Here is a 12846-nt window from a genome sequence, read left to right as displayed (position 1 = left end):
TTAATTAAACATCTTTATCAATTGGTCAACAATTAATGGATCCGCAGTTCCTTCTTCTTTAAGAACAATATTCATTCTATTTTGACGCTCATGTTCAGTATCATAGATATACAATTGAGCAAATTGAGGGGGCGGATTTCTAAAGGAAGAAGCGAATTAATTTTATGATGATTCTGAGCACTAATTCTGTATGTGTAAGGACCACCACCATTATTTAAAGTCTTGTATATTTTACTGTCTATAGAAGTAAACTGAAACATACAATTGTACACTCGCATATTCTCTCTGAAAGCGATAGATTTAGATCCTCCTTGTAAGTCCATAAGTTTTGTTAACAAAGGAGGTGCAGACTCTAATAAAGGTAGCTTGACTTTTCCATTTTGACAACAAATTGAAAAGGTAGGTATACCTTTATCTCCACTATTGTTTCTTTCTTCTTCCCAAACTATTGCTCCACAATATGAACATTCTTTATTTGGGGATCCAAAGTAATTAGTACCTATAAAAATAAATGTTTGTCAGTATATTGTCATTCCATAAAAAATAAACTTGATTGAAATGGGTACCTTTACTATCAATATAAGAATTTAGTCACAAGTCAATATTATGATGATATCTTTGCAATTGATTCTCTCTACGTTTGTCGGTTGAATTTTTTGATGCTGAGATCCTTTCACGATGCATTGAATCAGTATTTGGTGGAACATTTAGAGGTACTACAAAAAAATTAATTACATTTATAAATTTTATTATTCTAAAAGAAAATATATAAAAACATTGTTATAATTCTAATTAACCTCTATTTTTTTTGTTATATTTCTTGTGGGCCAATATACTATATCTTCTTAATAGTGCCAATTTAGCATCAGATGACTTGTTTGCGTCCATTTAGATGAAGCAAATGCCTGGATAAAAAAACAAACACATGGTAAAAAAGACTCATCTTAGTTCAAACACATAAGTAAATACTGGATATGTGGTTTTTCTACAAAAAAATATGAGCTCTGAAGCAAATGCCTGGATAAAAAAACAAACACATGGTAAAAAAGACTCATCTTAGTTCAAACACATAAGTAAATACTGGATATGTGGTTTTTCTACAAAAAAATATAAACTCCCGATGATTGCTTCTTTTGGAAGAGGCAAAATAGGGGGTTATGTAACTTATCATCTACTAAGATTATATATTACACACTCTGTCAAATGTATTGATGGTGTTCTTATTTGGTCGAAATTTCATCACCATCCATTCTTTTGAGTGCACTGCAAACTGGGTGGTAATCTTCTTCATATTTGGCCACAGGTGTTTGTAATTGATTAACTTCTTAAATGGGATCCATAACACCAAATCGAAGTCTCTGCATTGGGTACTCTTTCTCTCCCTTCACCTTGATTAATTGAAACTTTGTTAACTTAAAGATTACCATGGGTATTTTACTGATGAATAACAACATGATGGAAGTGAAAGGGGAAATTGGAATGTGGGAAGAATCTTATGAGGATATTTATGATGATGTCATAGACCATATGTCTCTGCAACAAAGGAAAGAGTTGCTTCTTGCAAGAAGTCCGCTAACTTTGGATAGTTCTAGAAATTAGGCCTGTTAATTTTCAGGCTTATAATTTTGGTTGATGTGCTTAATCCCATTTGTATAATATATATATATAATTCCTAGCGTTAGCTTTTGCCGAAACAGTAACATTATGAATTTACAAATATAATTAACTGAAGATTATAAGTTCGATTCCTTTCAAATTAATCCCAAACTTGTTAACATAACAATGAGGAAAAATGAATGTTATTGATGAACAATTTTAAGAGTAAGAAAGTTCTCACATGTTATTTAACAATGTTAGCAAACCATTGTATTCAAAGTTTCTCAGTGAACGGAAATTACATGAGTTATAACTTTTAAGATGTGGGCATCACTAAGAACTTAACATGGTCTTATATCGATCAATGGCCTGTTATTTTCCTATTATTTATTCATAACTAGCAAAAGAACCTCACCTAATGATTGTGTGATGCAATCACAACCATGAAACAAAAGAACGTGAAAGAGGAGATATTTGTTGTTGAAGAGTAGTCGCAAACTTCTAACTTGCCTTGAAAAGAACATAAAGTTAAAAGAGGACTAAAAAGCTTGAAGAAGTAAAGAGAAGATGATAATTGGAAACACAAAAATGAACTGCCATTGCCATTGAACATATCAGTAGATAAGTAGATACACAAAAATATTAATAGACACAAAAATACGACAAAATTCCATACGTTCAACTTTATATTTCTCTTTCACATTTCACATAGAGAGCAATACATTTACATAACTAAATGATTCACATAGAGAGCAATACATTTACATAACTAAATGATCTCATTAGTAGTCCTAAACTCTCACATACTCCAAAAACTCGTTCAAGTGTATATATATATATATATATATATATATATATATATATATATATATATTTTATATATATAAATATATATATATTTTTTTTTTTTTTTTTTTTTTTCATACAAAAGAAACTATCTGCATAGTCTAATCACTCTCTATGGTATACTACATAATATAATTGTTTTATGTGGTGATCCTTCATTATTTGGTACTTGTACGACCATAAATAGTTGCAATTCGTTGTGCACCATGAACATATCTGTTGTGCACCTTGAAAGTGGCCATATGATTAACCACTGATCTTTGAATCCCTAGAGTTTGTTCTACCACTCGTCCTGCGATGCCAAAAGAAGGTCAATATACCACACCAATTCAAAAGTCTATACAAAAAATCTAAGATATGTGCTTATATATATAACAAACATGTATATTGTGTACATGTCGGTTTTGTATCTGTGCTAAATTATGTTGTTACCAATATGTCTAGCCTAAACCTTGAATGGAATATCTAATATATTGCCAAATGCAAATAAATATATTTAGTGGTAGTTCTAATTGCATATATCATATAGATCACAACCACAATATTTGTTAAGCAGGGTACGTTGGACTCACTTTGCTTGTCATTGGCTCGTAATGGTCTTGTTTCAAATCACCGTACAACTTTTCTAGAGCCTCCAAGCGAATGCCTTTGGTTCTTCAATTTTTTAAGCTTCTATAGCTACTGAAATTATTGATGAAAACAATATTAGAAATTTTAAATGCAAGAGTAAACAAATTAACACATTTGTCACCGTTATATATACTGACCGACATCCCTAGCATAGGTAACAAAGTGCTCGATCAAAACTAATGAAACCATTCTATGAGACAACTCCTCAAACAGTCAAACTCACAATTAAAACCATCTGATCACATAAAAAAATAGCCATTAATATGACTAAAGAATAGGGGAAATCAAACTTTCATAGAAAGCAAAAATCTATATTATTAATTATTAGGAGGGACAACCAAAAGCTACCGCAACGACTAAGAGCTCCAGAAAATGCTAAGCATTCAACTGCCCGTTACTGACTTGCAAACATCTTACATAGTAAATTGAAGTCAGATAATATAATACTATTTTGATGAGAAATAGAAGTTACCTTAACAAATGAAAATAGAATTCCATACGCATTCCAATTTAAGATTTTGAGGTCTAATGTAATTTTATTTAAATAAAAAGTAAAACTAAGATCCTTCCTACCATTCCATAAGTTTATAATGCATGAGAAATATTCCAAGATACATAACATTTTCATTACAATAACCGACAAAGGTATGGAAGCATTTCAAACAATAGCAATTAACATCAACTATGATATGTATAATAGAAAATTCAATTTAATCTTTGGTTTAAATGATTAATGTAGAGTCTAAGCTACGGAAATACCCATCAAAGAACCATTTCTACAGTTTTGAAATATGGAACCATGGCGGTCTCAAATAGAGCTTCAACAAAGAACACTATCGATATTTAAATCGTGGAAGACATAAATTAGGGAAGCTTATAATAACTACTCAATTTGTGATTTAAGGAAATAGAATGTACAATGTCAAAATGGGTAAATAAGGTCTCACATTTCCATACATGTTTCCCTCCCATCCTTGAACAAAACCTGATGGTGTGCAACAGAAAACTGTTGATGAAAATTCGGTAGAAAAACTACACTTGTACTGTAGCCAAGGTTTGCTTCTTATTAGAAAATCAAAATTTCATTTGGAAGAGGTTAAGAAATAAATTTATAAAAATCAGAAAACAAAATAATGATTTAATGTTGGATGAAATATTGATAGTTACCTCTCAAACTGCATGTCATACAATCACTACTTCCAAACTTTATTTCTTGGATATACCACTGTTAACAAAAAAATAAAAATAAAAAATCAGAGATGGCATAACATATATGAAGCTTGCATAAAATTCCCTTTCCAACTCTTTAAATTTGCTTCCAGAGTTGCATAGTAGCAGCAATTGTATTAGAAGAAGTGAAAAGTAATGAATGCAAGATGTTTTATGGCATAGAAATGCCTAGGAGCATGCATAGTCTAAATTGTAATAAAGTGCCCCAAGGCTAAAATTTATTGATCTTAAACAGGTGAACACCAAAAGTTAGAAGAGGTAAGTACATGATAATTAGTGATCCCATATTTTTTAGCCATTATTTGGTTTTCATTATTTGGTTTTCATGATTAATTAGTGATCTCCTTATCTTGCTACCCAATGCTTGCACTGTTGCCGCGGAGAAATGATCCAGGGTATCTCAAGGCAGGTGCAAATAATACCTACAATAAGTCATGCTTATAGCTAATGCTTATTCAGATTAGCTATATCTCTATATAATAGCTAGCCCGATGCCAGATTTTTCACTAATGACAAAATGGTTACTATAGCAACTCCCTTTCTAGACACCTTTGCAACAATCTATGGTATGTATCATTGTCTGTTCCGAAAGAGCTTGAGAAGTTAAATCCTAAGAAATTTTTTCATCCACTCTGTTGTCTCCTATTCCATCTCTTAATTATAATATTATTATAAACACCTTAATATGCATATGTTTAGCACTTTGAGAGCACCATTGCTCGGTAGCATTGCCCACTGAACTTCCACCTCATGTCTTGAATTCCCTCCAGTGTCCCAATATCTCCATCAAAAAATAAAAATGATAACACAGAACAAACTTAACATTTTTAGAAAAAATATATTAGAAACAAAAGGAGAATTTAAACATACTTCATCATCAATTTAAAAAATAATTAAATGACAAAAAAAAAGGTCAAGAAGTATGCTCTTTCTAGCCCAAATTCAATACATCTCAATAAGCGTTTCTTCAAATAGAAAAAGGACACCAAAGCAGAGTCAGGTCATTAACAGAAGCAAAACAAAGAAGAACCTCATAATAACATGCATGTTTTTAAATAGATGCAAAAAATAAATAACTAACCAAGATAAGAGAAAAAAAAAAAAAATGAGAACACAATAATTCAAATAACAAATATTGACCTTGCCTTTTTTCATCACATGCCTTAATTCGATTTAGATCTTGAACCTTTTTTCATCACATACCTTAATTCAATTTAGATCTTGAGCCTTTTTCCTGCAGGTTGTGTATATGGTCCCCAAGACCCCAATAAATAATTCTCGCTGGCCACGTCTTAGGGATGCAATAGTCACTTATCATTGATCGATGTAAAAAACGTTGCAGGGGCTTGAAGGCTGTATTGAAAAGAAACGATAGAGTTAAATGGAACTTTCAACTTTTTGAGAAGAAGAAGTATGCAATAATAACGATGAGGTTGCTGCTTCGAACAATTTTGATTAAATAAATAACCAATTAAAGCTATAAACAAAAAATATTAGTACAAAGCTGCTGAAAAGTGTACATGCATCCATTGCGTCATATTGTTCTATTTCTTTCATTGAAGCTTGAAGATCGATTGGCTTTGCATTAGACCGGAGCCAATTTTGCATGCATGTGAGGGCATCAACCATGTTAGGCCGCAAGGAACTGTGAAATGGATCAAGTATACGACCTGTTGTGCTAAAAGTAGACTCTGATGCAACCGAAGTCACAGGAATGGCCAGTACATCCCGCGCCAGGAGAGAGAGGAATGGATACTCGATGGCATTATTCTTCCACCAACCCAAGATTTCAAAAGCTTTATGTCCACTTTCTTCTTCAAGAGGATATGTCAAATACTTCTCAACCTCTGACACACTCCCCAACCTTTGTTGCTTCTGGATATACATTCTCCATTCAGTAGCAAAGTCGTTGACCGCATCATCAAAGATAATTTCTTCACTCTCATTCTGTGATGCCATACTTGAGTTATTCCCAGCATACCACTCATGCAAACGCTGTAATGTAGTCTTCACTTTCCTTACAATTGAATCGATCTTTGAGGCTTCATATAAATCCATCAAACTAAACCTCACATATTCCAACTTGAACCTAGGATCGAGAACAACCGCAACTAACAATAACGGGTTGATCTTATTTTTGAGGCTCCAATGCATGTCAAACTTTTCAACCATGATCCTCAAACCCATTTCACATAAATGGATTTCCTCATAGTTGCATAATTGTTTAAAACTACTCCTCACTGTGATAAGCTCATGAAACAAAATATCATAAGTGACATAGTTAGACCCAAATATGTTGTTTGTTGATTCTAAATAATCTTGGAGAAACTGAACAAACATTCTAACTCTGTCCCAATCACTCTTTTTCGGAGGGCCACTATAAGACTTTTTGCTTGGATTACTTGTACATCCCTCATCCTCATCACCATCCCTGTGCCACCATCAAAGTATTGCATATATCCACCATCTTCATCCTTTAGTCTCTCAAATGCTCTTTCAAACTTTTATGCCACCTCCAACATCTTATATGTGGTGTTCCACTTAGTCGGTACATCTAAGCACACATTTATATCACAATCAATTTTGTCCATCTTCACACACTCTTTCAAAGTAGCCCACCTAGACAGGGAAGACCTCACATATCTCATCGCATTCCGCACCTTAACTATCAATTCATCAAATGTTTTCAATCCATCACGAACAATAAGACTTAATATCTGAGCTGAACATCTAACATGCAAAAACTCATGCTCCAAGACTACCTTTCTTTAAAAACTCAATTTCTAAGTTATTCGAGCTTGCATTATCACACGTTACAGTAAAAACTCCATCAATTTCCCACTCTGTTAAACACTTCTCCACCATCCTCCCAACCGTCGCACTCTTATGATTCGGAACTACACACAAACTAAGAATCTTTTTCTTCAAGTTCCATTCACTATCAACATAATGTGCAGTCACACACAAGTACGTAAATAATTTTATTGTTTATTGGGTTTTGTATTTCTAACGGCGAATAGAAAAATCATGCGTGTGTTTACTTTTTCATTTTAGACACAATTGAAAAGACCAAAACTTCTTTTATAAATTACTATACACACTAATAATAAGATTAACTTGGTAATCAACTAACTAATTATTTGTTAAGTAAGGACTTTTTTGAAAATTTTACTGACGTAACTCACTATGAGGCATCTTCAAAGAATGGATATTAATGTAGGTACATACTTTAAGAACAGTATGTCAGTATCACTATGGAAAAGTAACCACAATTTTTGTGCCTCAGCACTAGATAGGTACTATCCTAGTTCTGATCCGAGCGAGTCATGTCAATCTCTTAGGAATTGATAACTATTACAAAATTTCCCAATATTTTTTATTACGAATATATCATATCAGTTTTTATTTTTTTTAAATGATAGATTCGTATCATATCAGTTACTCAGTCGTGACTCTTCCTTGCATTGTTTCTTAGCAAGGCCCATGGTCTAGGCTTTGGGAGCCCATGTTGCACGTTCATCAGACTCCGAGTTACTTATTGTGGAAAGGTGAAACATTTAACAAAATTGTATCGGGAATATAAATGCATGACTAGGGACAATCGAGACTTAAGTGAAGCATTTTTTTTTTTTTGGCTAGAACACGAGGCATACACTCAATGCAACTTTCAGTGATACTGAAGCAAGCTAATGTGATAGGTTGATTATCATATCCCTGGTGGACAGGACCCTGAATGTCTTAATATGAATAAATATGTCATAGAGTTAGTTTCCAATAAGTCTAGTGATTTTGTATAGCAAATAGCTTCATTTAATCTTGGCGGCTGGAGGCTTGGTGAAAAATCGGAAGCGTAGCACATATCTCTCAGTGAAGCCTGCATTAGTAGCTGCAGTTGCTCTTTGGGTTGAACTAGAGACTATGTCATCATGTAATAGACTAGGATATGCCCGTGATTACGGCCCGCGAGACCTCGACACGCCTGCCGCGCTACCCCTGACAACTCGTCGTGCCTTCAGTGCAAGGCGTACATGTGCCTTCAGGACAAAACAACACATCGTGCCTTCGACACAAAGGCCGCCGCCTTGAAATGTAAAACAACTCATCATGCCTCCGCGCATGGTATATGTCGCCTTTGGTTGGAAACAACTTAAATCCGCGGCGCCAAGGCCAGCCCAATTGCCTATTATCCATAAGCCCAATAACATCAATTGGGTCAGCCAATTGTGCAGTACCATGTCAAATTTGGAGGCCCAACAGTTTATAATCCCAGCCGCAATTGTTGACTTTTGGCTGATTTTTGGATGCCTACCCCTATTATTACCATATTTTTTTTAATTGGGCCTATACTCATGTTTCCAAGCCCATAAAAGATTCAACCTATATAAATTTTGTCCAATGTTGACTTTTTTGTGTGGGGGTGGGTGAGGTGAGAAAAACTGTTTAACTCACCCCATAAAAGTTATTTAATTCACCCTCCATGAGTTTTGAGTGGCTATGGTTAGAGGGTGTGTCGACCACATCTTACCTTATGACATGAAATCTATCCTCCCACTCCTTTCTGTTTTGTTAGATAGACTAGCTAATTCCCGTATCTTTGACACGATTTCATAAAGTTATTGCGTCATTTTATTGTAATTTGCATTAATACTTAAAATAACATGCCTAAATCAATTAAAATTATATAGCAAGAACAACATAAATGGTATTGCAGTAAAGCTACATCCCAATACCCCAAAACCACTACTTGAGCACTATACGGAAGATAGGCAATGAAAACCATAGAAAGATCACTAATAGCAATGCCTATCAGGCTTGTCACCACGCCAGATCGAAATTCTCTTCGGCACGGATTGTAAATATCTTTATATAATTTACATCTACCTTTTAAAAAAGAGAGGAAATAAAAAAGAGAGGAAATGATATCACTTTGATGGTTTTGAAGCATTAGATAAGTCTATCCAACAAATTAAAATATACAATAGATAAGGAAGTCAATTCTCGGTTGTTTTTTCTTTACGTGGTCTTTATGTAGAAATTCAAAGGGTATGTTTCCCAAGTTTTTTCTGTTACCGCAATAGTAAGATAAATATTCTAAGTCAGAACCTAAGAATCACAATTACACTTCAAAAAACAAAAAAACCAAATATCCCTTTTCCTTTGTTGCTGGGTATACTATAATTATATTAATATCAAAAGGACGCACAAAATTGTTAGGAAGGGTGGTAACAACAATCTACTCCACTCCCTGAATTATCTACAGTTCAAGGAGTCATTCTAGAGAACTATGTCGTTGTTGCATTTGCCGATACCCTGACTTCTGCATACTGAAGTCAACATAACTTTTGCATAGTTCTTGCTACCTTAAGCCATCTGAATTCTTGCAAGGGCGCAAGGCAGTTGTCCCTTGCATTGTTTGTCTCTTAAAATTGGCCTCACACCAACCCGGCGCACTCCTCCATCTCAACTAAATTCAGTTGTTCTTCCTTGAGGGTGTATCCATCTGCATTCTCTAGCTAGAGTAAATTGCCAAAGATAACAACAAAATGAGAGACAATCACTTCAATCAGTTCTCACTTTTGAACCCAAGATTTTATTCCAAAAGAACATGGAGCAGGTGTGAGAATAAACTGTAAAGCAAAATCTCTAAAAAAGAAGAAGATGCAATTGCAAGTAAGAATAAGGATTGTGTGGGCAACTACCATCCTCTTTCTAGCACTTGATTCCACAATTTATTCCCCCTCTCAAGAAACAAACAGATTTTTCTGGAATTTTATTTAAAGGTTCTCTTCCATGTCTTGCTTTTAACCATTAAATAACCATTTTTATTTTGCCACTAAACCTTCTTGCTTTTGTTTCAGTTAAAAGTGCATACACAGTGATAAAGTTAAATCAAATATCCTCCAACATAACCAATACAGTAAAGAGGAAGTGAATGTGAGGATACCACACACTTAATTGTTATGATCCTAGAAGAGGGTGGAAATATAAAAGAAAAACAATTCATAAAACATTGCTCAGTACTAATTCCCTATACTATATTCATAAAATAAAACATTTCCACCAAACCCAAACTCACCTAAAGTAGACTTGTCATAACCAATTATTTCGCATTCCAACAATGCTTCCTCTTCTCATCTCTCTCTAAGCATATTTGTTTTAAAATCTACAAATCTAACTACAAAATAACCAACGTCAAACTGTTGTTTACAATGTCCTAGCATAAAGAACTTAAAAGCTATAAAACGTGCACTAACAGAAATATTACAATTGTTAGTTAGGCATAGTTTAATACGGTTTTTAATTTTTGAAAAACAAATACTATAAATCATTTCCATTACCTTAGTACCTAGCAATCAAAAGTCTTTGCTAATGATCTCATTCTTTTTCTTCAAGTTAATTGCTTCCACATTATCCTTGTAATACGAACCCTTACTTTCCAGTGGTCTTTTCCTAAGCGAACTTTAGAAGGGTCTTGGTAATCATACATTGACATTTCAAGTTGTACCTGTAACATATTAAAAAATATTGATAAAAAGACTTAATAAAAGAAGGTATTGTTGTTGATTAAATTATGGAAATGCTAAGCATAAATGGCTGACACAGGAGCAGCTAAGTTTTTCTATATTTAGTATGTTTTATGTGAGTTACATGACATATGAAAACCTAAGACCTACAGAACGATTCCATGTTCTCCAAGAACGGCATGGAGGTATGCTCATACATTTGGTTGCACTTAGTTGGAACTTCTAATTTCAATTGAGGCACTCAATCTCCAAACACTTGAATGATAGTCCATCTATCCCACAAAATGTACGTGTTGGGCAATCTGAATAAGCATTTTGCATTTATATAGAGTGCTAACACAAAATTTCCATAATCCATGGTAGAATTCAAAGTGTAGTAGTAGCCAGTAGGCACACTCAGTTTCATGAAAGAAGCACAATTAAGCATATATGAAACATACATTTTTAAGCTAACAGTACTATGTCCATAAGTTAGCAACCAAGATGTAATAGAAAAAATGACCCTATAGAAGAAAACAAAGAAGAAATTGTAAAAACTGCATCAAACTAACAGATAAGAAAATGTCATACCTTAATTATTTACTTGAAAAGAGCACTAATCGAAAAGGAAGGGTATCATGAAGGTTGTGTCAATTAGGCAAGTTGTTGCCATATATATAAAAGTATACATAAGTCGGTTACTGTGGAAACCATTAGGTGTGGGGAAGATGAATTCCATGCTATCTATAATCTATGAGTAGCGATGAAACATAATGGGTGGAGCAACTAAACATCTATTATTACCTTACTGCAGACACCAAAACCCCATACTGCAACATTTGTTCAGATTTCTGATACCTATCTAGTAGTACGCTATGGACATAAAAAACTTAGATATTTAGCAATGATATTAATAGCATGATACCTGATTTTGAAGACTAAAGTTCAGCCATTCTACTCATCTGTTGATCTTAGTAAAAGGACATGCGTCAATGATTTCAAGAGCATTAAGCGTCTCACATGATACCAAAACAAATGGAAAAGTTTACACATCAGATGAAGTTGCAAATCCAATTGAATCTCAGTTGGTCAAGAACAAGAAAAACAAAAAGAAAGAGAAAAGTTTACACATCACCTGAAATGAAATCTTTCATTTGATAAGTGTTCCTTAAACAAAGACAAAGAAATTGTTAAAATAGAAACTGAAAGAGAGGAGGGAAAAAGTATGTGAATATTGCTTTTCTATTTGTAGTTTGATATCTCCCAAACTATATAATTAAGAATGACAAATATTGTAACGCATGACATGGTCAGGAGACAATATGATAACATTCAAAGATAAGATGATACACTGACCTGTTTTTATAGTCGATAACGTCCTGGGTGTCTAAATCCATGTAGACCTACAACATAGTATTTAGACATGATATATGCTTTATTTTGCTTCGTGGAGTAAAAAATAACATACTGATAATATAAAGGTAGAATAAATATATACCTTGGAAATCTTTTGCGTCAAGTGAAGTTGCAATGACAATCACATTTTCTTGTGTCAAAATATTGACAATCACATTTTCTTGTGTCAAAAGATTGACTGGAAACTCATCAGTTAAAGCACCCCATAAAGCAATTGTCAATTCTGTGGCACTGAATCATCCTTGAATAGTTGAATGATTTAGACGAAATTGAATCATCTGTGATGAACTGTATTTTTCGCGACGTCTATTGCCCCCATCAGTTCTCCAGCAACCTTGTAACCATTCCAATATGGAAGTAAAGAAATTCCATAAATCAATAGTTTCAAGAGATACAAAAACAGTCAAAATATAGAAAGAATAATAATAATTAATTTGCTAAGAAAAATACTTGCATTAGTTTGTGGAAAACCTTTGAAGGTCAAAAGTAGAAGACATGAGGCGTTTGGGTTTAAAAACTCAACGTCTGTTTCATGAGAGAAGAAAAAAATGGTTGCGGTTGTTCATGTCTTCATGAGTTTTGGGCAAATAAGAACTAATGAAGAGCTGCTCTTAAATTGCAAAAA

General features: G+C 33.6%; 1 long non-coding RNA gene across 3 annotated transcripts; it reads right to left on the bottom strand.

The window, feature by feature from the left end:
• Positions 1 to 9365: 9365 nt before the first annotated feature.
• On the bottom strand, positions 9366 to 12603 carry LOC147495109 (uncharacterized). 3 transcript variants are annotated; one of them, XR_015198888.1, is made up of 6 exons: positions 12304 to 12602; positions 12162 to 12208; positions 11731 to 11972; positions 10641 to 10807; positions 10379 to 10477; positions 9366 to 9815 (listed from the first exon to the last, which is right to left on the bottom strand). It is a non-coding gene; the product is annotated as an uncharacterized LOC147495109 (long non-coding RNA). The 3 variants fall into 3 exon arrangements; XR_015198889.1 differs by having other exon boundaries at positions 11941 to 11972; positions 12304 to 12601; XR_015198887.1 differs by having other exon boundaries at positions 11731 to 12208; positions 12304 to 12603.
• Between the last annotated feature and the right edge of the window lie 243 nt (positions 12604 to 12846).

The sequence above is a fragment of the Coptis chinensis genome, chromosome 6 (genome assembly GCF_015680905.1).
Source record: "Coptis chinensis isolate HL-2020 chromosome 6, ASM1568090v1, whole genome shotgun sequence".
In the NCBI taxonomy this organism is placed as follows: domain Eukaryota; kingdom Viridiplantae; phylum Streptophyta; class Magnoliopsida; order Ranunculales; family Ranunculaceae; genus Coptis; species Coptis chinensis.
The sequence above is the reverse complement of the archived record's forward strand: the minus strand, read 5'-3'. Positions and strand labels throughout refer to the sequence as shown.